The sequence below is a fragment of the Bos grunniens genome, chromosome 9 (assembly GCF_055505025.1).
Source record: "Bos grunniens cultivar Pamir isolate PY7600 chromosome 9, Bosgru_T2T1.0, whole genome shotgun sequence".
NCBI classification, from domain to species: domain Eukaryota; kingdom Metazoa; phylum Chordata; class Mammalia; order Artiodactyla; family Bovidae; genus Bos; species Bos grunniens.
In genome coordinates this window covers 42,344,772-42,369,179 of record NC_141173.1, presented here as the reverse complement: position 1 = coordinate 42,369,179, position 24,408 = coordinate 42,344,772, and the positions used below count along the sequence as shown (strand labels likewise).

The 24,408-nt window shown below is 42.3% G+C and overlaps 1 long non-coding RNA gene across 2 annotated transcripts; it reads left to right on the top strand.

The window, feature by feature from the left end:
- The first annotated feature begins 7,593 nt into the window (after positions 1-7,593).
- On the top strand, positions 7,594-12,535 carry LOC147365865 (uncharacterized). Of its 2 annotated transcripts, XR_015132951.1 has the most exons (3): positions 9,043-9,179; positions 9,858-9,949; positions 11,331-12,535. It is a non-coding gene; the product is annotated as an uncharacterized LOC147365865 (long non-coding RNA). The 2 variants fall into 2 exon arrangements; XR_015132950.1 differs by lacking the exon at positions 9,858-9,949 and having other exon boundaries at positions 7,594-9,179.
- Positions 12,536-24,408: the final 11,873 nt, after the last annotated feature.

Here is a 24,408-nt window from a genome sequence, read left to right as displayed (position 1 = left end):
AGAGTTGACTCATTGGAAAAGACCCTGATGCTGGAGGGATTGGGGGCAGGAGAAGAAGGGGACGACAGAGGATGAGATGGCTGGATGGCATCACCAACTAGACGGACATGTTTGAATAAACTCTGGGAGTTGGTGATGGACAGGGAGGCCAGGTGTGCTGTGACTCATTGGGTCGCAAAGAGTCAGACACGACTGAGCGACTGAACTGAACTGAACTGAAAGATCACTATTGGAAATGTTGCAAATTCACCTCTAGTGCCAGGACTTCTCTAGGCAGATACAAGGTCCATTGTAGAACTTTGTTCTGTTAAGATGGGCATCATTAAAGTCTTGAGGTGGAAAGGTCCTTGGTGGCCCCCACATTGAGCTAGAGGGGACACCGGGGACACCATCTCCAGCATGACACGGGCTGTTCCATCCCAAAGACTCTTGCTTACTGGTTCTGAACTGGGGGATTTTGCCCTCCCAGAAACATTTGGCAATGTCTGGAGACATTTTGTTGTCATGACTCAGGGATGATACTAGCGTCTGGTGGACAGAGATCAAGGATGCTATCAAATATCCTACATTGTACAGGACAGTCCCCCACAACAAAGAATTACCCAACCCCAAATGTCAAGAGTGCCAAGATTGAGAAACCCTGGTCTAGTAAGAAAGCTGGATCAGAATTCCAATTCTATCATATATAGCTGTGTGACTTTGGGCAAGTTACTTAACTTGTTTTTACATCTGTAAAACAAGGATGATAGTATGAGCTAGTACCTCCATAAGACTGTTGTGAGCATTAAATGAATTCGTGGTATGTGCAGTGTTTAGATCTGTGACTGGGGCATGGGGAAACCCAATCTAGGAGTTTGGTTTTGAACAATTCCTCAGAACCATAACTCTGAGGTCAGAGCTCTTCCCCCAGGGACTACCCCATCCCCAGAGAAGTCTTCTATTCCCTGGGCTGTGCATGCCCTTTCGCTGTAACTGACCCTGCTCTCAGACTTGTTACCACTCTGGGCTCTTTTCTGGGAAGACTCTAGTGTGTCAGTGTTGAAATAAGCCTCTTACAATGGCACCCAACAAGCCAGATGTCCTGGAAGCACAGAAGGACCACGCTCTTACCTGCCTTATTAGATGAGCCCTTTGATGAAGGCTGTCTCTGTCGGGCTGGCTTCTAAAACAAGAATTGTGTGCTGCCGCTGTCTGTTTACCTTTGACCAACTGGAACCTCCTTGCCTTTATTCTGCAGAGGAGGGGTGCTCAGGTACAGAGTGCTCTGGGCAGAAATCACAGAAAATATGGTGCTCCAATGACAAATGATGTACCAAAAAATAATTTTCCACTGAGCCTGAAAATTCAGTGAAAGAAACCCCCATTTTCCTTGAAGTGAAGTGGATTGTTACTGAACAGGAAAGAACTTCCCAGAAAAGCCAAGTAGAAGACCCTGACACCTGCATGCCTCACTCCTCTCCTCACCTCCCCTCCCCCGCTCAGTTGTGTCATTAGTCTTAGTCACTGCTTTAGCTCAGACGGTAAAGTGTCTGTCTGCAATGCAGGAGACCCAGGTTCAATCCCTGGATTGGGAAGATGCCCTGGAGAAGGCAATGGCAACCCACTCCAGTGCTCTTGCCTGGAAAATCCCGTGGACGGAGGAGCCTGGTAGGCTGCAGTCTGTGGGGTCACTAAGAGTCGGACACGGCTGAGTGACTTCACTTTCACTTTTCACTTTCATGCATTGGAGAAGGAAATGGCAACCCACTCCAGTGTTCTTGCCTGGAGAATCCCAGGGACCGGGGAGCCTTGTGGGCTGCCGTCTATGGGGTCGCACAGAGTCGGACACGACTGAAGTGACTTAGCAGCAGCAGCAGCAATCCCCTCAGGAAGTAGCCTCTTCTACATATGGGAGCTCATAAAAGATTCTTCTTTGTCTAACAGCTTCATCCCACTGTAGCCTGGACAGTGACTGTTTGACACGTAATTACTGGGGCCCCTGCTCTAGTCAACAGCAAGAGCAAGGTCATTTCCAAACTTCCCAAAGTCTCAGGGGAGCCCACTTAAGCATTCCTCCCATAGACTTCTGAGAAGATCTGGTAAGCTGTAATGGCTTCAATTTGGTCCAATTAACCTCACACTGGGCTAACTTCTGCCCTTAGCTGTGTGTTGGCAGCTACTGCTGATTCCAGGTACAGTAGTGGGCAGGTAACAGTGGAAATTAACTTGGTGGATTAAAGGAACAAATGTTAACCATATCCTCCAAGCATGAGGGGGAGCAACAACCTGCTGAAGCATCGCCCAGCAAATGTGCACCATCCTCCCAGAAGTCTTCACAAAAGCCAAATCAAGTGGAAATGAAGTGCACGGCCAACTTAGATCAGGAGGGAGGTTTGCTTGTTTGCTTTATGTTGTCAGGTGCTTTTTATTTGCAGAATATATTGAATAGCCATTATTTTCAGCTCCTGTGATTATAAGTCTGAACCAGTGCCTTTCAAGGCATAAAGCCTTTTTAAAACCGCAACAACCCAGTTTTCTTTGGAACTTTCACTCTAAGTTAGAGTTTCAGAGTAAGGCTGCCCTATCCAAGTGGGAAACCTAGAGCCTGCTGTTTGCTTTATCACTCAGCATCCTTTTGGGGTCTCCTCCACATCCAGGATTATGCTCTTCTTCACATGCCTTTGAATGGACATGTTCGTTTCCCAGGGCTTCCCTGGTGGCTCAGTGGTAAAGAATCTGCCTGTCAACGCAGGACATGCTGGTTCGATCCCTGGGTCGGGAAGATCCCCTGGAAAAGGAAATGCTAACCCACTCCAGTATTCTTGCCTGGGAAATCCCATGGACAGAGGAGCCTAGTTCAAGGGGTCGCAAAAGAGTCAAACATGACTCAGTGACTAAACATCAACAGCAGCAATGGGAAATGGCACTCGGACAACGAGCTCAGAGCCAGCCCTGGAGAGTTGCGGTCCTCTGACCCAGGAATCGGGACACAGATTCCAACCTGCATTCCACAGAACCCTGGGGTGTTCAGGGGGTTGAGGGAAAGGAGGGAGAAGCAAATCCCAACCTCTCTTCCTGTTCAACCAGAGTACCTCCACTTCGATACATTTTTAACCTTTAAAGATTTTTAACACTTACATAGAAAAGTGCACCTATCTGGAATGTGCAGCTCAGTGAGATTTTACAGACCCTGTGCATGTGTGGAACCAACCCTGCTCTAGAAGCAGAACGTTTCCAGCCCCCTGGTGCTCCTTTTGAGCGCTGCCCTCAAAAGGAGAGCCATGCTCTTGATTTCTGATAGTATCTCATTGATACATTCTGCACATTGCGGCCTCACATAGGTTTTTTAAAACTTTTTATTTTGGAATAATTATAGACTTACAGAAAGGTGCAAAGATAGTACAGCAAGGAACATAGAATTTTATGTTCTTTTTCAATGTTCACAATTTTTTTCAAAAGAAGCTTAAAAACCAGTGGCTTAGTAGAAAATGGACAGGTTTTGGAGTTGGACCTCACGGGATTGAGTCGAAAGTGCTTTCCTTTATCCTCATATAACCCAGACATGTCATTAACCTTCCTGAGCTGCAGATAAGGTCCATACTACTTTCCTGTGGCTGGTAGGTTTAAAAAAAGTGAGGCACTGTGTGAGCATGTGTGTAAACCGGGGACACCGCATGGCGGTCTGGCTTCTCCGGGGCTCTCGGGGGAGAGCTGGATGATCAGGAGTGGCCCAGCACCGCCTGGCGGTTTGCAGCTTCATTTGGTTTGCAGGCATCATGGAGCACTCAGTTACCCCAACTCTCCTGTCCTTCCTCTGCCTCCCCTGCCAGCTGTAGCCTCTCTCCCCTGCTGTTCCTGTGGGCGGAGCACCAAGCAGGTGCGGCCCAGGAGGGAGGCCTGGGGAGGGCTGACCAAGCAGGTTCAGGAGGCCGTGTCCCATTCGGCTGCTGGGGCCAGGCCTGCCCTTGGTCCCTTACCTGTGGGCTGGCCATTGTGAAACCAACCCTGCTTCCGTGCCACCTGGAAAGACCACCCCACCCCACCCCACCCCACCCCCCATTCTGGGGAAGGGTGTGGCTCCCTGCTCACAGAAGGAGAATTCCCACTATGGATGGGTGACAAAAGGCAGCCTCAAGGAGTGCCCTTACTAAACCGGAAGGCATCTAACCTCCTGTCCTTTCTGGGAGGACAGGAGGTCCTGAGTCAGACCCTGAGTCATCCCAGAGAAGATGAGCTGAGTTCATATGACCCATCTCAGAGGTCTGAACCTGCGCAGATAGGTGGGAGCCACCTGAGAGATAAACCCTGGGTGGGTGGGCTTAACAATGGACAAAGGCTGTGGGTCGGCTGCTGTCCACTCTACCCATCTCAGGCTGTACCTGCCACACCTCCAGGTCAGAGAAGGGGAAGGATGCAGAGGAAAGACTTGCTCCGTGGGTTGCCTGCCATCTCTCAGGTTTCAGAGCACGGCCTGACCTGTCTTTGGAGGCAGCTTTGCCATTCTGGGAAATGTCCCCTTTCCTTTCTTGGTGGTTAACCTTTCTGGGACACTTTAGGGTGGCGGTCTTAAGTCTAAGGTCAGGAAGCTCCAGGGAAGCAAGGGTGAGGGTGTGGCTGGTGGTGATGAGTATAACAAGAGACAGGACGGTAGGGAGGAACTTGAGCAATGTGGGAGAGAGGACTGGTCCTGGTGGGAACCTCAGACAGCCTGGACACCCTGTTACTTAAGATAGGTGTCATATATTGAATTCCTGCACGAGCCATGCATTGAGCTGAGTGCTTGGCATGTATTGTTGTCATTTAATCTCAGTAACCCTTTGGAGGTCATTAGCACCATTAGAATGTCCTTTAAGTAATTTGCCTAAGGTCATGTAGCTGGTAAGTGGCAGAGCTGGAATATGTTCCATCTGTGCAGCTCCAAACCCCTGTCTCCTTTCTCCTTCCCCCTTGTCTGCCATGGAGACTCTCAGCCTTCTGGTCTGTTCTGGAAAGGGTTATTCTCACCTAACTGCCTTCCATGCTTATTGGGAGCGACTGACAACTGTTATACAAATACTGAGGGCTATTGGTATTTTAACGAGAGCCTGGGTAGCAGAACAGCCACCAGCATTTCTGGAGACTTGTGGTTCTCAAAGTGAGGACACAGGCATTGCAGTTTGCAGATGCTATTTGCCTTCATTATCTCCTCTCTTTTTAGCAGACTCTAGAAGGCATCAGAATTACCTAGAGGGTTTGTTCAAACACAAATTGCTTGCCCACAACCCACAAGTGCCGAGTCTGTAGGTCTGGGGTGGGACCTAAGAATTTGCATTTTTCATTTCCAGGTGCTGCTCGTGGGCTGTCCTGGGGCTCACACTTTGAGAACCACTGCACTGTAGCACTCCTGTAAGATTAGATGAGCAGGTGTTATTAATGTTTCCATCTTTCAGAGAAAAAAATTGACATGTGGGGAGGTTTGGTGACTTGGGATTAAATGACAGTTAACAAAAAGCAGGAGCAGGGCTTTAAAACAGAATGTGACATCTTATAGCTCAGACCACTGCTTCTCAACAGGTCTATGTAGCACTGAGAGTTCTGCAGTGATGATCCTCCAAATTAAATGAACCACTTCTGGGTCATTTGGGTGACCACCAAGCCTCAAGTGCCTCCTGGCTCTTTGGGGCCTGCAGGCTGTGAAGGCAGTACCCCTAGTGAGGTGGGAGACCTGGGCCTCCCCAGAGGATGTGACAGGAAAAGCCTGCCAGAAGCCAAAGCCCGCGTTCACAGGCATGCAGACACACACCTGTGTCTCTACGCCTGTCTTTATCTAACAGCTTGTAGCAAGAATTGGCCAGCAAGGCACGAACCTTATCTTTAAGTGGAAGAGGCAGAGGTCTCGGATGGCCACAGTTAGAGGTGGCTTTCAAGGCTCGCTCCTGGCAGAACTTTGGTTTAATATGAAAGTGATGATCTTGAAGTGGCAAAAAAGGTCTGCAGTTATTAATGCTATTTCCCACCATGTACCCAGTGCACAGGCATCCTCTGCCAATAGAGTTTCTATGGCCAAGTGCAGAAGCCAACGCAGACCCACACTAAATCTTCCATTTAATTGGTGTTGGCAATTTAGTTTCAGCAAAACCAGACACTTACCTAAGTACCATAAAGTTTAAGGGGTTTTAATTAAATTTCATATCTAGCTTATATTTAGTTTGGATATAGTCAAGAAACATAGTGAAATAATTTAAATCAGTGATAAGAGGCTTGAGGGATTGTTTTTTTAAACAGAGAGATCTGCTTCTTATGTTTAAGAAATTCTGCGCATGAGATAATAATGAGACAATGTAAGTGAAAGCTCTGAACTATGAAGTGCCATGTATATGTTCATCCTTAATTGTTTTTTTCAGTTTCTTCTTTTAAATAGCATACTTAAAAATTGAGGTATAGTTGATTTACAGTATTCTGTGTCAGGTGTATGACAGTGATTTGCAATTTTTAAAGGTTATACTCCATTTAAAGGTTATACTCCATTTGGAGAAGGAAATGGCAACCCACTCCAGTACTCTGCCTGGAGAATCCCATGGATGGAGGAGCCTGGTAGGCTGCAGACCATGGGGTTGCAAAGAGTCGGACATGACTGAGCGACTTCACTTCACTCACTTCATACTTTATCACTGGAGAAGGAAATGGCAACCCACTCCAGTATTCTTTCCTGGAGAATCCCATGGACAGAGGGCCTGGCTGGCCATGGTCCATGGGGTCGCAGAGAGTCGGACATGACTGAAGTGACTAAGCACGCATACTCCATTTACACTTATAAAAAATTGGCTGTATTCCCTGTGCTGTACAATATATACTTGTAGCTTGTTTTATACATAGTAGTTTGCACTTCTTAACTGCATACCCCTATCTCTCTCCTCCCACTTCTCTCCCCACTGGTAACCATCAGTTTGTTTTCTATATCTGTGAGTCTGTTTCTTTGTTATAGTCACTAGTTTATTTTATTTTCTTTTATTCCACATACAACTAATATCATACAGTATTTATCTTTCTCTGACTTATTTCACTAAGTGTAATTGCCTCCAAGTTCATGCATGTTGTTGCAAATGGCAGCATTTCATTCTTTTTTATGGCTGAGTAGTATTCTGTTGTGTGTTCACATCTTCTTGATCCTTTCATCTGTTGATGGACACTAAAGTTGTTTACATATCTTCAGTTCAGTCACTCAGTTGTGTCTGACTCTCTGCGACCCCATGGACTGCAGCATGCCAGGCCTCTCTGTCCATCACCAGCTCCTGGAGTTTACTCACACTCATGTCCATTTAATTGGTGATGCCATCCAACCATCTCATCCTCTGTCGTCCCCTTTTCTTCTCACCTTCAATCTTTCCCAGTATCAGGGTCTTTTCAAATAAGTCAGTTCCTCACGTCAGGTGGCCAAAGTATTGGAGTTTCAGCTTCAGCATCAGTCCTTCCAATGAACACTCAGGACTGATCTCCTTTAGGATGGACTGGTTGGATCTCCTTGCAGTCCAAGGGACTCTCAAGAGTCTTCTCCAGCACCACAGTTCAAAAGCATAATTCTCCTGTGCTCAGCTTTCTTTATAGTCCAACTCTCACATCCATACATGACTATTGGAAAAACTATAGCCTGGATTAGATGGACCTTTGTTGGCAAAGTAATGTCTCTGCTTTTTAATATGCTATCTAGGTCCATATCTTGGTTATTATAAATAATCCTGCTATGAACATTGGGGTGCATGTAGCTTTCTGAATTAGTACTTTTGTTTCAGATATATATGATCAGAAGTGGAATTTCTGGGTCATAGGTAGGTCTAATTTTAGTTTTTTGAGGAATCTGAATATTGTTTCCCAAAGAGGCTACACCAACATTCCCACCAACAATGTACAATGGTTTTCTTTCTTCTATATCCTTGCCAACATTTGTTATGTGTCCTTTTTGATGACAGTCATTCTAACAAGTCTCAGGTGATATCTCCTTGTGGTTTTGATTTGCACTTCTCTGATGATTAACGATGTTGAACATCTTTCCATGCACCCATTTCTGTCCTTATTTTTCCCCAGCTTTATTGAGATATAATTGACTTACAACATTATGTAAAGTTAAGGTGTACAAGGTAGTGATTTGATACATGCATATATTGCAAAATAAGGTTAGTTAACACATCTACCACCTCACATAGTTACATTATGTGTGTGTGATGAGAACTTTTAGAATATACTCTTATCAACTTTCAAATATACAATACAGTATTGTGAATTATAGTTGCCATGCTGTATAATACATCCCTAGAAGTTACTCATCTTATAACTGAAAGTTTATAAAAACCTTTTTACCATCTTCACCCATTTTCCCACCTCCACACCCTTCCCTTTAGCAATTGCCAATCTGTTCTCTGTTCCTATGAGCTTGGTAATTTTAGATGTCACATATAATGAGAGGGTGCATATATATATATATAGTCCCTTAGTCTTGTCTAACTCTTTGCGACCCCATTGATTGTAGACTGGTGTAGCCCTCCGGGTTCCTCTGTCCATGGGAATTCTCCAGGCAAAAATACTAGAGTGGGTTGCCACGCCTTTCTCCTGGGAATCCTCCCAACCCAAGGATCAAACCCTGGTCTCCTGGACTGCAGGCAGATTCCTTACCAGTTGAGCTACTAGGGAAGCCCATAGTGTCTGTTTTCCTCCCTCCTTACTGTTCTGTCTGTCCTTTTGCAAAGTACTAGCTGACTGCCCCACCTACTTCTGTAATTCTGCACTTCCCTCTTCCTGCCCCTCCCACCACATTCTTAGAGCAGAACCAGCCACTTGGCTCCAGCTAGAAGTGATCAGTTCCATGGAGCCCAATTCCAGGGCTTGCGAGGGAGGCTAGATTCTATTCTGCTAGACCTGGGTGGGGCCTTGGAGGTCTTCTGGTCCCTCCTATGTGATATGAGGAAGTGAAACCAGAGACACTGGCCCTGAACTTTTCAATACCACAGAGAGACTCAGTGCCAGGTCCAGGAATGAACTGTCTGGATTCATTTTGAATAAATTCTCTTTTCCCCATTCTTTCTGTTATACACCAGGGTGGAAAAAGGAGCCAACTTTTCTGGAGACTCAGGACCCATTTGGCAGAGAAGCACTTAGAAAAGCCAGAGAATGCAGCCTGGAGAGATGGAAGATGCCAGTCAGGTCTCACTAGTGTCTAGGAATGGAAGGTAAGAAGGCAGAGGGAATGGTTTCTAGTGCTTAGAAAGTTGCCCTGAAATGGTTCTATGTTCTCAAGAGCTTCAGAATGAAGGCTAAGGTATTCCTGTTAAAGATATACTGAGAGGACTCTTTGTCTTGGCAGAATTCTTTTTTTTTTTTTTTCCTTCTATTTTTACCCCTTAAAATGGGAATTTCAAAGGCTCACTTGCAGGAAGGGGAGAGGCCTATGAGGAGGATAGTGAGTCACTGCAGAAAACGAAGGCCTTAGGAGGGGGAGGGAGCTGATGCTCTGAAACAGGGAAGAGGAGGCCCTTTTTAGTCACAGCATGCGTCAATCATTGCAGCTTGGCAAATGGCAGTGAACCTAGGAGGACTTTCTTTCATACTGGAATCAGGAACCTAAGCCTTAGGATATTTTCATTTAAGTAAATATTTTGCTGGAAATTTTTAAAAAGTTAAAAGGATTAAAGACTTGGAATATGTCAAATATGTAGAATCAGGCCCAGGCATTACCTTAAGAGAGGAGTGTGTTTAGTTTTTTTTTTTTTCATTTTTAAATCATTGCCTCAGAAATCAGTATGTGGTATATTTTGCTGCATGAAAATTTGAAATGGCAAATGTTTTTAGCTGTTTGAACATGAAGATACTTATCAGAAATACAAAACAGTCCAACCCTCCCTTTCCAGATCCTAATATACAATCAAAGGCCCACAATTCGTCTTTAATCAGATAAAGAGATCCCTGGTGCTTCGTAGGCTGAACTCTTCTCAGGACAATGGTATGTCTTAAATCAAAACCACATCTCAGTTCTGGATATAGGTTTACATTATGAGTGGTGACTTTTAACTTCATTCCAGTTGATTTATGATATAAGCAAGGCATAGAGTTTGGCTCATAGCAGTAATTCATGTTCTGCGATGGAGCTCCAAGTTTCCAGAAATATGGTGTCATCTAGGTGGCCAGTCCAGTGAGCCTGAGTCACTGTCGCGGGACGCATGCTTGATAATTCAGCCACACCCCCTGGGCTTCAACTCCAGAGGCTGGCCAGAGAGATGTATGTGTGATTCACACCGTCTAATCTGTGACACTCTCCTTCAGTTACGACTTCATTTCCCCCAAATAAGGCTTCAGTGGTTCAAATCTGTGCCACAGTGGCAACTGGGCAGTTCAGGGAAAGAAAGATTGTTTCTAAGTCCTCTTGCACCACCACATGCCTGAGTGAACAGGACGCCTGTATTTCCATGTTCACATGAGAAATGCTCTCCTCCCTAGAGCCACACTCCCTGCCTTCAGATGATTTATACCATTGTAAGAAGGTAGGCTTGTCAGAGTACGTCAATGCTAACAAGACCCACATCTGAGGAAGCAGCATAGGAAATCTCTCCAAGCTCTCCAAACCCTGCCGTTTGCGTGAAAACAGACTAGATGTGTGCACTCTTCCAAGTGCCTCATAAAGGGCCACAGAGGAGGGCACGAGCATGAAGAAAACCACTGCCTCAATCACCTCCTCCTCCTCTTCATATCTGTGAGGAGCCTCAGCCGCCAGGCTCACAGGCCTCCTGATGAGGAACTAGCAGAAAGTGGGCCCACTGGCCTGTCCATTAACTTGAATAAAATGTCCCATCCACATATAAGAACTCCTTTGCCCACGTTTAGACCAATATCTTAAATTTCTGATAGGCATGTAGTTAGCCCCTGACTAATTCATATGCACAAACTAATTGGGTAAATGTTGAGATTTGCTAAAAACCTGAGACCTGATACACCCCAGTGGAGGAGAGGGTCAAGAAAGCTAATACTTCTCTCTTGTTCTTAAGAGAAGAAGAAGCCAAGCATTCCTGCAAGGTGGATACAGCAGAGCACCCAGGATATGGGACAGGGTGGGGCAGAAATGACAACTAAGTCCATCTCACAGGCCTAATCCAAAGAGTTTCTAGTGGTTGCCTCTAGCACCTTGTTAAAAAGCATTCTGGGTGGCATCCAGGCTCACCAGGAAAGAAGTCGTGATTGTTAAGCCAAGTCTGCTTTGGACATGGGGTAGAGAGGTTGCAGAGTTTGCCATCCTGGGTAGGTACCTACACAATAGCTAAGAATTCTGTTGATCAGTTCATCTAGCAGGTAAGCTAGATCAAATTTAATTTTGCCTCCAATCTCTACAGGTTTTCTCAGCATCCAATACCGACTGGAAGAAGCTCCTGCCAGCCATGTAAGAAGGACAATGTCAGGCTCTAATCAGGGAGAGCCTTGGAGAGCTGAGGAGATTCCCCAGTTTCTTCCTGCTCATCATTTTCAGTGCCTGACGTCCATTTCCACAGAGGAATTAGTAAGTTCTCTAAAAGGGGAGCTGATTGCTGATTTGCTTGTTTTAAGGGATGAGGTAGAAGAGAGGAGTTGGGGAGACTTTGCTTTTCCCAAGAGCTGGTCACAGGAGAAGAAAGTGCTCTTTGTTGGTTGTAGCAGCTCTGGACTGGAAAGAAAAGCAGGTCAAACACCTGGGCCTGTGTACTGGGCATTGTGCCATCCTCCTGGGAGGATAGGTGTGGGGGGGGGGGCGGGCACAGGCAGGTGACATAGACACTGAACAAGTAGGAGTCCCGTTTAAAATGACATGTGTCATCAGTGTAGCACCTGCCTTCTAGCACTGATGGAGGGAGCTACGGTTTGGCTGCTGTGCAGCAGTGCACTGGGTAGATAAAGTGTGACCAGGGAAGCTGGAAGAAGACTCGAGGAGCTGTGGGGACTGCAGACATGTTTATTCTCTCTGGGCAGCAGCAGCAAGGAATCTTCAAAGACTACTGATACACTAAGACAGACAAAAGTGGCCCATTGCCAAGTGGGCATGCAGGCCAAGTGCTACCAAGGTCAGCAATATCACTGTTTACAAAACATAAGAGATCAAGCCCTGAGCCTTTGGAGTGGGAGCACTGACTCAAAGACCCTAGACGACCAGAGAACTAACCCTAGGAAGTATCAAATAGTGAGAACTCACACAAAGTAAACCACCTGAATACAACAATCAGCATCACCCAACTACCAGTAGCACCCTGTGCAGGATGCCTCATCTAAACAACAAACAAAACAAAAATACAATCCAAATCATCAGCAGACAGGATTACCACCTCACTCAGCCTTGCCCATCTGAAGAAAAACAAACAAACAAAAACTCAGCACAAATCTCACCCTATATGAAGCTTACACAAACCACTGGACCAATCTTAGGAGGGGAGAAACCAAAAGGAAGAAATAATTCAACCTTGAAGCCTGGGAAAAGGAGACCTCAAACACAATAAGTTAAAAAAAATAATGAAAAGGCAGAGAAATACTACACCAATGAAGGAACAAACTAGAAACACAAAAAAAGAAATAAGTAAACTACCTGAAAAAGAATTCAGAATAATGATAGTAAAGATGATCAAAAACCTTGAAAACAAAATGGGGAAAATGCAAGAATCAATTAACAAAGACCTAGAAGAATTAAAGAATAACCATACAGAGACAAACAATTACTGAAATTAAAAATGCTTTAGAAGGAATCAATAACAATATCTGAAGCAGAAGAGTGAATCAGTGAGCTGGAAGATAAAATGGTGGAAATAACTTCTGAAGAGCAGAATAAAGTAAAAATAATGAAAAGAGCTGAAGATAGTCTCAGAGACTTCTGGGACAATATCAAATGCACCAACATTCGAATTATAGGGGTCTCAGAAGAAGAACAGAAAAAGAAAGGGTATGAGAAAATTTTTGAAAAGACTATAGTTAAAAATTTCCCCAACATGGAAAAGGAAATAGGCAACTCCAAGAGGCACAGAGAGTCCCACATGGAATAAACCTAAAGAGAAATATGCTGCAACACATATTAATCAAGCAAACAAAGACTAAACACAAAGAAAGAATATTAAAAGCAGCAAGGGAGAAGCAACAAGTAACATAAAAGGGAAACCCCATACTCTTAACAGCTGATCTTTCAGCAGAAACTCTGAAGGCCAGAAGGGAATGGCAAGATATATTTAAAGTACTAAAATGGAAAAAAAATCTACAACCAAGATTATTGTACCCAGCAAGGATCTTTTTCAAAATTGATGGAGAAATAAAAAGCTTTTCAGACAAGCAAAAGTTAAGAGAATTCAGTACCACCAAAGCAGCTTTACAACAAATGTTAAATGTTGGGGGCCAGAGTGAGGTACTCCGCCCATGGCAAAGGTCATGAGGAAGGAGGCTCAACATACGCAAAGGTGGGATCGAGCCTCAGGAGTCCCCCTGGAAATCCTCGAGCATCTACCCCCATTAACCAGAGCCTGCCTACTTTACTACTTTGTGCTCTCACCTACACCTCTGACTTTACGGGGGGCTGTACCCCACCACTTCTTTTGGAAAAGGAGTTAACTTAGAGCTCCAGTTAATAATAATTCCTGGGCGTGATAAGAGTGTTTTAACCTACAAACTCCTCTGAAGGTTCTCTGGCCTGCCTGACAGGCTTGTCCGGCCACATGTGATTGCTCACAGCCTCCCAACCGTGAGAGGCACGAGATGCTTTAAACCTTCTAAAAACAGGTTCCTTAGAAAAGTTAGAAAATTATTAGTATAAGTATAATGGGCTGATTAGAAATTGTGTTGGTGAAGGGTTTTTCATTTGTTGAGCCAATGTTTGTTGCTAAGTCTCCATATCCCCTGCCCTTACACACATTAATGAATATATAGAAGAAATAAGTATTAACCTTTGATATTAATCACATTAGACCTTAGGCTAAGTAAATTCTTTCCTTAACTAAAACCCACTATACCCTCACCCTGTAGGAATGTAACTTTATTTGGGTGGCGTCTGTTTTAAGAATAATCACCCCTGGAGAAATAAGTGTCCTGGTTGACTGACCATTGTCACAAGGAGAGGGTTGTAAATTGTCAGCAGGCCTCCCCTGGCCAGAAGATGATGTAACACCCCTAAGACCTCTGTATACATTTGTGTGAAGCACCTGACTTTAATAAAAGTCAGGACTGCTGTCCCCACGTGACTTTTGTATAACATCTCAGTGTATAAAAACAGACTCTGGAAAATAAAGAATTGGGATCAGTTTCTCGAAATACTGGTCTCCCCATGTCGCTCTCTCTCTCACTCTGGTTGAGTCTCCATCTGGAGTGCGGAACCCGCCATGCTTACTAATTATGCCTGGGCTTCTAAGATCCGACTGGGGAGGCCTCAGTGTCTCCTCTCCTTCGGGAGAACGGAAGGATGCCTGTGGCCTACGTAAGTGGTGCAAACTTCTTGTCTTGAAGTTTTATTGGTCTCCCGCGTAAACCAAGCTACTCAGCCTCTTTTCTCCACTGAATTTTCCTACTGAGCTATCCTTATTCTATTATTCTTTATATCTTTAATTAATATCTAATTGAAGCTATTGTATCCTGACCCTCGCCGACGCTGTCCCCGCTTCGGATATCCTGGATCAGCCGGGGCTGGACCCCAGCAGTTAAAGGGACTTATATAGTCAAGAAATACAAGAGAAGAAAACAGATTTACAAAATCAACCCCAAACAATTAAGAAAATGGCAATAGGAACACATATATCAAAAATTACTTTAAATGTAAATGGATTAAATGCTCCAAGCAAAAGACACAAGATCCATATATGTGCTGTCTAAAAGAAACGCACTTCAGACCTAAAGACACATAGAGACTGAAAGTGAGAGGATGGAAAAATATATTCCATGCAAATGGAAAGCAAAAGAAAGCTGGAGTAGCAATGTTTCATATCAGACAAAATAGACCTTAAAATGAGGAAGATTACAAGAGAAGGAAGGACACTACATAATGATCAAGGGATCAATCCAAGAGGAAGATACAACAATTGTAAATATCTATGCACCCAACATAGGATCACCTCAATACATACGACAAACACTAACAGACAAAAGGAGAAATTGATAGTAACACAATAATAGTAGGAGACTTTAACACCCCACTCACACCAATGGACCAATCATCAAAACTGAAAATTAAGAAGGAAACACAAATCTTACATGATACATTAGATGAGATGGATCTCATTGATATCTTCAGGACATTGCATCCAAAAGCAGAAGAATACACCTTCTTCTCAAGTGCACATGGAACATTCTCCAGGATAGATCACATCTTGGGTCACAAGTCAAACCTCAGTAAATTTAAGAAAATTGAAATCATATCAAGCATCTTCTCTGACCACAATGCTATGAGTCTAGATATCAAGTACAAAAAAAAAAAAGATGTAAGAAACACAAACACATGGAGATTAAACAACACGTTTCTAAATAACCAACAGGTTACCGAAGAAGTCAAAAGGGAAATCAAAAAATTTCTGGAAACAAATGACAATGAAAACATGACAACTCAAAACCTATGGGATGTAGCAAAAGCAGTTCTAAGAGGGATGTTTATAGCAATACAGTCCTACCTCAAGAAACAAGAAAAATATCGACTAGATAACCTAACATTATACCTAAAACAACTGGAAAAAGAAGAACAAAAAAACCCAAAAATTAGTAGAAGGAAAGAAATCACAGAGCCAAGCAGAAAGAAATGAAAAAGAAATGAAAGAAACAGTAGTAAAGATGAATAAAATTAAAAGCTGGTTCTTTGAAAAGATAAACAAAATGGACAAACCTTTAGCCAGATTCATCAAGAAAAAAAGAGAGAAGAATCAAATCAATAAAATTAGAAATGAAAAAGGAGAGGTTACAACAGACAATGCAGAAATACAAAGGATTATAAGAGACTATTATGAACAACTATATGGCAATGAAATGGATAATCTGGAAGAAATGGAAAGATTCCTAGAAAAGTTCAATCTTCTAAGACTGAACCAGGAAGAAATAGAAATTATGCACAACCCAATTACAAGCACTGAAATTGAACCTGTGATCAAAAATCTCCCCCAAAACAAAAGCCCAGGACCAGATGGCTTTACAGGAGAATTTTATTTAAACATATTTAGATAAGAGCTAATGCATATTCTTTTAAAACTCTTTCAAAAAATTGAACAGGAAGGGACACTTCCAAACTCATTCTATGAGGCCACCATCACCCTGATACCAAAACCAGACAAAGACAACACAGAAAAAGAAAACTACAGGCCAATATCACTGATGAACATAGATGCAAAAATCCTCAACAAAATTTTAGCAAAAAGAATTCAGCAACATATCAAAAAGCTCATACACCATGATCAAGTTGGGTTTATTTGGCAAAACTAATGCAATTATGTAAAGTTTAAAAATAAAATAAAATTAAAAAAAAAAAAAGAATAAACTAAAATCAGAAATTTACCAACCAAGGCTATTTTAAAATAAAATTCCACTTGTGATAGTCTAAAAAAAAAAAAGAAATTCAAGGATTCTTCAATATACACAAATCAATCAATGTGATACACCATATTAACAAATTGAAAGATAAAAGACATAAGATAATCTCAATAGATGCAGAAAAAGCCTTTGACAAAATTCAGCACCCATTTATGATTAAAACTTCAAAAAATGGGCAAAGAAGGAACCTACCTCAACATAGTAAAGGCCATATATGATGAGCCTACAGCAAACATTATTCTCAATGGTGAAAACTGAAAGCATTCCCCCTAAGATCAGGAACAAGGCAAGAGTGTGTACTTTCACCACTAGTATTCAACATAGTTCTGGAAGTCCTAGCTACAGCAATCAGAGAAGAAAAATAAATAAAAGGAATCCAGATCAGAAAAGAAGAAGTAAAGCTCTCACTGTTTTCAAATGACATTATACTGTACATAGAAAACCCTAAAAATAGTATCAGAAAATTACTAGAGCTAATCAGTGAATTTAGCAAAGTTTCAGGATACAAAATCAATACACAGAAATCACTTGCATTTCTATATACTAACAATGGAAAATCAGAAAGAGAAATTAGGGAATCTATCCCATTCACTATTGCAAAAAGAATTAAATATCTAGGAATAAACTTACCTAAGGAGACAAAAGAACTGTACACAGAAAATTATAAGACACTGATGAAAGAAATAAAAGATGACATAAACAGATGGAGAGATATTCCATGTTCCTGGGAAGAAAGAATCAATATTGTGAAAATGACTATACTACCACATGCAATCTACAGATTTAATGTGATCCCTATCAAATTACCAATGGCATTTTTCACAGAACTAGAACAAACAATTTCACAATTCATATGGAAACACAAAAGACCCCAAATAGCCAAAGCAGTCTTGAGAAAGAAGAATGGAGCTGTAGGAATCAACCTTCCCGACTTCACATTATACTACAAAGCTTCAGTCATCAAGACAGTATGGTACTGGCACAAAAAGAGAAATATAGACCAATGGAACAAGATAGAAGCCCAGAAATAAACCCATGCGCCTATGGGTACCTTATTTTTCACAAAAGAGGCAAGAATATACAATGTTGCAAAGACAGCCTATTCAATAAATGGTGCTGGGAAAACTGGACAGTTACATGTAAAAGAATGAAATTAGAACACTTTCTAACACTTTCTATCAGTTCAGCTCAATTCAGTTGCTCAGTCCTGTCCAACTCTTTGCGATCCCATGAACCACAGCACTCCAGGCCTCCCTGTCCAACACCACTCCCAGAGTTTACTCAAACTCATGTCCATTGAGTTGGTGATGCCATCCAACCATCTCATGCTCTGTCATCCCCTTCTCCTCCTGCCCTCAATCTTTCCCAGCATCAGGGTCTTTGCAGATGAGTCAGCTCTTCACATCAGGTGGCCAAAGTACTGGAGTTCTAGCTTCAACATCAGTCCTTCCAATGAACACCCAGGACTGATCTCCTTTAGGATGAATGGGTTGGATCTCCTTGCAGTCCAAGGGACTCTCAAGAGTCTTCTCCAAAACCACAGTTCAAAAGCATCAGTTCTTCGGTGCTCAGCTTTCTTTAGAGTCCAACTCTCACATCCATACATGACTACTGGAAAAACCATAGTCTTGACTAGACAGACCTTTGTTGACAAAGTAATGTCTCTGCTTTTTAATATGCTGTCTAGGTTGGTCATAACTTTCCTTCCAAGGAGTAAGCATCTTTTAATTTCATGGCTGCAATCACCATCTGCAGTGATTTTGGAGCCCCCCAAAATAAAGTCTTCCACTGTTTCCCCATCTATTTGCCATGAAGTGATGGACCGGATGCCATGATCTTTGTTTTCAGAGTGTTGAGCTTTAAGCCAACTTGTTCACTCTCCTCTTTCACTTTCATCAAGAGGCTCTTTAGTTCTTCTTCGCTTTCTGCCATAAGGGTGGTGTCAACTGTATATCTGAGGTTATTGATATTTCTCCTGGCAAACTTGATTCCAGCCTGTACTTCTTCTAGCCCAGCATTTCTCATGATGTACTCTGCATATAAGTTAAATAAGTAGGGTGACAATATACAGCCTCGACGTACTCCTTTTCCTATTTGGAACCAGTCTGTTGTTCCATGTTCAGTTCTAGCTGTTGCTTCCTGACCTGCATACAGATTTCTCAAGGGGCAGGTTAGGTGGTCTGGTATTCCCATCTCTTTCAGAATTTTCCACAGTTTGTTGTGATCCACACAGTCAAAGGCTTTGGCATAGTCAATAAAGCAGGAATAGATGTTTTTCTGGAACTCTCTTGCTTTGTTGATGATCCAGCAGATTTTGGCAGTTTGATCTCTGGTTCCTCTGCCTTTTCTAAAACCAGCTTGAACAACTGGAAGTTCATGGTTTATGTATTGCTGAAGCCTGGCTTGGAGAATTGTGAGCATTATGTTACTAGTGTATGAGATGAGTGCAATTGTGTGGTAGTTTGAGCATTCTTTGGCATTGCCTTTCTTTGGGGTTGGAATGAAAATTGATCTTTTCCAGTCCTGTGGCCACTGCTGAGTTTTCCAAATTTGCTGGCATATTGAGTGCAGCACTTTCACAGCATCATCTTTCAGGATTTGAAATAGCTCCACTGGAATTCCATCACCTCCACTAGCTTTGTTCATAGTGATGCTTTCTAAGGCCCACTTGACTTCACATTCCAGGATGTCTGGCTCTAGGTGAGTGATCACACCATCATGATTATCTGGGTCGTGAAGATCTTTTTTGTACAGTTCTTCTGTGTATTCTTGCCACCTCTTCTTAATATCTTCTGCTTCTGTAAGGTCCCTACCATTTCTGTCCTTTATTGAGCCCATCTTTGCATGAAATGTTCCTTTGATATCTCTGATTTTCTTGAGGAGATCTCTAGTCTTTCCCATTCTATTGTTTTCCTCTATTTCTTTGCATTGATTGCTGAGGAAGGTTTTCTTATCTCTCCTTGCTATTCTTTGGAACTCTGCATTCAAATGGGTATATCTTTCCTTTTCTCCTTTGCTTTTCACTTCTCTTCTTTTCACAGCTATTTGTAAGGCCTCCTCAGACAGCCATTTTGCTTTTTTGCATTTCTTTTCCATGGGGATGGTCTTGATCCCTGTCTCCTGTACAATGTCATGAACCTCCATCCATAGTCCATCAGGCACTCTGTCTATCAGATCTAGTCCCTTAAATCTATTTCTCACTTCCACTGTATAATCATAAAGAATTTGATTTAGGTCATACCTGAATGGTCTAATGGTTTCCCCCATTTTCTTTAATTTAAGTCTGAATTTTGCAATAAGGAGTTCATGATCTGAGCCACAGTCCACTCCTGGTCTTGTTTTTGCTAACTGTATAGAGCTTCTCCATCTTTGGCTGCAAAGAATATAATCAATCTCATTTTGGTGTTGACCATCTGGTGATGTCCACAAAGATAACTCAAAGTAGATTAAAGACCAAAATGTAAGACCAGAAACTATAAAACTCTTAGAGGAAAACACAAGCAGAACACTTGATGACATAAATCAAAGCAAGATCCTCTATGACCCACCTCCTAGAGTAATGCAAATAAAAACAAAAGTAAATAAGTCAGATCTGATTAAACTTAAAAGCTTTTGCACAGCAAAGCAAACTATAAGCAAGGTGAAAAGACAACCCTCCGAATGGGAGAAAATAATAGCAAATGAAGCAACTGACAAAGGATACATTTCCAAAATATATAAGCAGCTCACACAACTCAATGCCAGAAAAACAACCCAATGAAAAAGTGGGAAAAAGATGTAAACAGACATTTCTCCAAAGAAGACATACAGATGGCTAACACTATGAAAAGATGTTCAACATCGCTCATTATTAGACAAATGCAAATAAAAACTACAATGAGATATCAACTCACACCAGTCAGAATCAATTCAGTTCAGTTCAGTCACTCAGTCGTGTCCGACTCTTTGCGACCCCATGAATTGCAGCACGCCAGGCCTCCCCGTCCATCACTAACTCCTGGAGACCACTCAAACTCACGTCCATCGAGTCGGTGATGCCATCCAGCCATCTCATCCTCTGTCATCCCCTTTTCCTCCTGCCCCCAATCCCTCCCAGCATCAGAGTTTTTCCAATGAGTCAACTCTTCACATGAGGTGGCCAAAGTACTGGAGTTTCAGCTTTAACATCATTCCTTCCAAAGAACACCCAGGACTGATCTCCTTTAGGATGGACTGGTTGGATCTCCTTGCAGTCCAAGGGACTCTTAAGAGTCTTCTCCAACACCACAGTTCAAAAGCATCAATTTTTCGACGCTCAGCTTACTCAGCCATAAAAAGGAACATGTTTGAGTCAGTTCTGATGAGGGGGATGAACCTAGAACCTATTTATACAGAGTGAAGTAAGTCAGAAAGAGAAAGATAAATATCATATTCTAATGCACATATACAGAATCTAGAAAAATGGTACTGAAGAATTTATTTACAGGGCAGCAATGGAGAAACAGACCTAGAGAATAGACTTATGGACGTGGGGAGAGGGGAGGAGAGGGTGAGATGTATGGAGAGAGTAACATGGAAACTTACATTCAGTTCAGTTCAGTTCAGTCGCTCAGTCGTGTCCGATTACCATATGTAAAATTGATAGCTGAGGGGAATTTGCTCTGTGGCTCAGAAAACTCAAACAGGGGCTCTGTATCAACCTAGAGGGGTGGGATGGGGAGGGAGATGGGAGGGAGGTTCAGGAGGGAGGGGATATGTATATACCTATGGCTGATTCATGTTGAAGTTTGGCAGAAAACTATGAAATTCTGTAAAGCAACTATCTGTCAATAAAAAAATAAATTAAAAACAAAAAAAATGACATGTTTAAAACTACACTGAGTGATTTCTGACTCTTCCTCTTATAAAATGATGATTAAAGGAAAATATATTGATAATTTGACTATATAAGTGGAAATAAAAGGCACTGACCTACAGTTTAGGTAAAGAGGACATCCATGGAGATATAAAAATGTTAGCTTCACAGTCAAAGACTTGGCCTTTCCTTCTGTAGAAATAGAAGCTATTTCTACTTCTAAATTTATAAATCTACAAAATTATAGAAATGGACTACAGCAAGCTGACAGGTTTCTTCTGGTTTAATTTTTATTTGTGAAGGCTGAACTGATCTCTAATTTCTATGTCACAAAAAGATTTCTATCCCTAGTAAACTTGCTTCTTTCACTATTTTATACTCATTCCTAAAGCACTGGGTCAGTACCCAATTAAGTCTTTTAAGGAAAGTCAGTATAAATTCTTTTTCATGGCCCAAATATTCTTTGAAAAATGAAGAAAAACAAAATACGCTAATTTTTCCTTGGAAAATTAGCTGAGGCTATTTTATGAATTGAAAGTCTTAAAATTAAATCATTTCACTTGAAAGAAGCCAGAGAACATATTCGTTCTCAGTGCTTCCTGCCTCTTGCCTGGTTGGTGGACATTTCCAGAGAATTGCGTGCCAAAATTCTACACGTCTGGTCTTTAAACCTGTTTTCCAAGCCTGCCCTCCAGTTGTTTGTGAAGAAACATGCCTTTCATGGTAAATGGAAACATATCCAGTGTCAAGTTCCATGCTCTTAACTCTAAAATTAGAAAGTCTTGATGTGGGAGGAGGGCAGTGAATGTAGGAATGACGGTAGTTACTCAGAAAGAAACACAAATTAGATGGGACTGTACAGATTTTGTAATATGTGTTTTCTTTCATTTTTCTCATGAAACCAGGGATTTTTATAAGAGGAGCAAAGCAGGGGGTGGGGTGCAGGGTATGAGTCCAAGGAGAGGGTGAGAAGAGAGCCATGGTCTTGGTTTAGAGTTTGTAACAAAACAGGAAGCTCCACCTCTGACCCAGCCCCAATTCCTTTCACCCCATAAATAGCCTCAGTTCCCCTCTGTTTTCTTCATTTTTACTTCTCTTTTTAAAATAATTAAAACAAATGTTTATTGGAGTATAGTTGATTGAAAATGTTGTGTTAGTTTCGGGTGTACAGCAAAGTGATTCAGTTATACATAGGTCCATTCTTTTTCAAATGCTTTTCCTATTTGGGTTATTACAGCATTGAGCAGCATCCTCTGTGCTGTCTGCAGTACATCCTTGTTGGTTATATATTTTAAATATAGCGTGTACATGTTACTCCCAAACTCCCAATCTCTCCCCACCCCTGACCCTTCCTCACTAGTGACCATGAGTTCCATTCTCAAAGACTGAGTCTGTTTCTGTTTTGTAAATAAGTTCAATTGTATCATTTTTTTAGATGCTATATATAAGTGATATGGTATATTTGTCTTTCTTTGATTTATTTCACTCACTATGATAATCTCCAGGTCCATCCATGTTGCTACAAATGGCATTATTTCATTCTTTTTAATGGCTGTGTAATGTTCCATTGTATATATGTACCACACCTTTTTTTTTTTTTCTCCATTCATCTGTTGATGGACATTTAGGACATTGTTTCCATGTCTTGGCTATTGTAAATAGTGGTGCTGTGAGCATAGGGGTGCAGGTATCTTTTTGAATATTGATTTTCTCTGGATATATGCCCAGTAGTGGGATTGTTGGATCATATGATAAATACATTTTTAGTTTCAGGGAATCTCCATACTGTTCTCTATAGCAGCTGCACCAATTTATATTCCCACCAACAGTGTAAGAAGGTTCCCCTTTCTGCGCACCCTCTCCAGCATTTATTATTTGTAGACTTTTTAAATGAGGGACATTCTGACTGGTGTGAGGTGATAACTAATTGTGGTTTTGATTTGCATTTCTCTAATAATTAGCGATGTTGAGCATCTTGTATGTGTTGCTTGGCCATCTGTATCTTCATTTTCACTTTTAAAAGCAAAGAGGAAAGGGCATGGGTGATAAGGGTAAGTAGATACATTGTGTCTGTGCATGTGTGTGCACACGTTTAACTTTTAGAAAGTTCTGAAAACCTGCAGTTCTATCTCCAGACTTTCCCTGCAAATCAACCTCCTCCTATCTTCTTCTTTCAGTGTATTTGTCCTGACCCTTCTGTGTTTCTGAGCTAAACTATGGTGGTGTGTGTCCTACCTTCTGTGTTTCTGAGTGTCTGGCTGCCAGAGATGCAGAGATGGGATGAGAGAGAAGAAGGAGTATGTGTCCAAGCACATTCTCCTGCTGGGGCAAAGACATGGTTTTCTTTCTTTTGGCTCTACCAGACGAGGAGGAAATAAGTAGATGAGCTCCTTGCCCTGGGTCCAGTTAATATGAGCAATTTTGCCCTGCCAATCAAAGCAAAGTTTTGCCAGACTCATTCTACGCCTGTTCATTTGTTTTACTTCTACCTTTGTTTAGGTCTTAGGTCATTTTACCTAAATGTTAGCTCTTCCCTTCACATATACCATGGTCATTTAGCCTCTGGACTGCAGGGACTGGGCTTTATTTATCTAAGTCTGTCTTCAGGGCTTGATATAGTGTCTGGTACATCAGGAGAGTTCAACAAACATTTGCCCAGGCCAGTGCTCTTTAGCACACAGTCACTGATGTCCACCATGTACAAGACCCATACCCAGGACTGTGAGTGAAGGGGGTTTGGGGGTGGGGTCACAAGTGAGTCGGGCACCTGCACCTTGCAAGATCGCAGTCAGGTGGGGAGGAAAGACACCTGTGGGGGTGAGGGGGGCACCTTCCGGGCTCCTGAGCCTCTAAATCTGACCACTGCTTGGCACATAGTAACATGTGCTTGTTGGTTAACTTTACATGCTTTGAATCCAGGAAATACTCGTTTCTGAGTGGTGGTTCAGGTTCCGAGCCTCCATACGTCTTAAAAAAAAAAAATTATTTATTTGAATTGGAGCCTAACCTCCATACTTGTAAAGTCAGCCTTGACAGCCTAGCAGCCACCGCTTGTGAGGCCCATCTCTCTC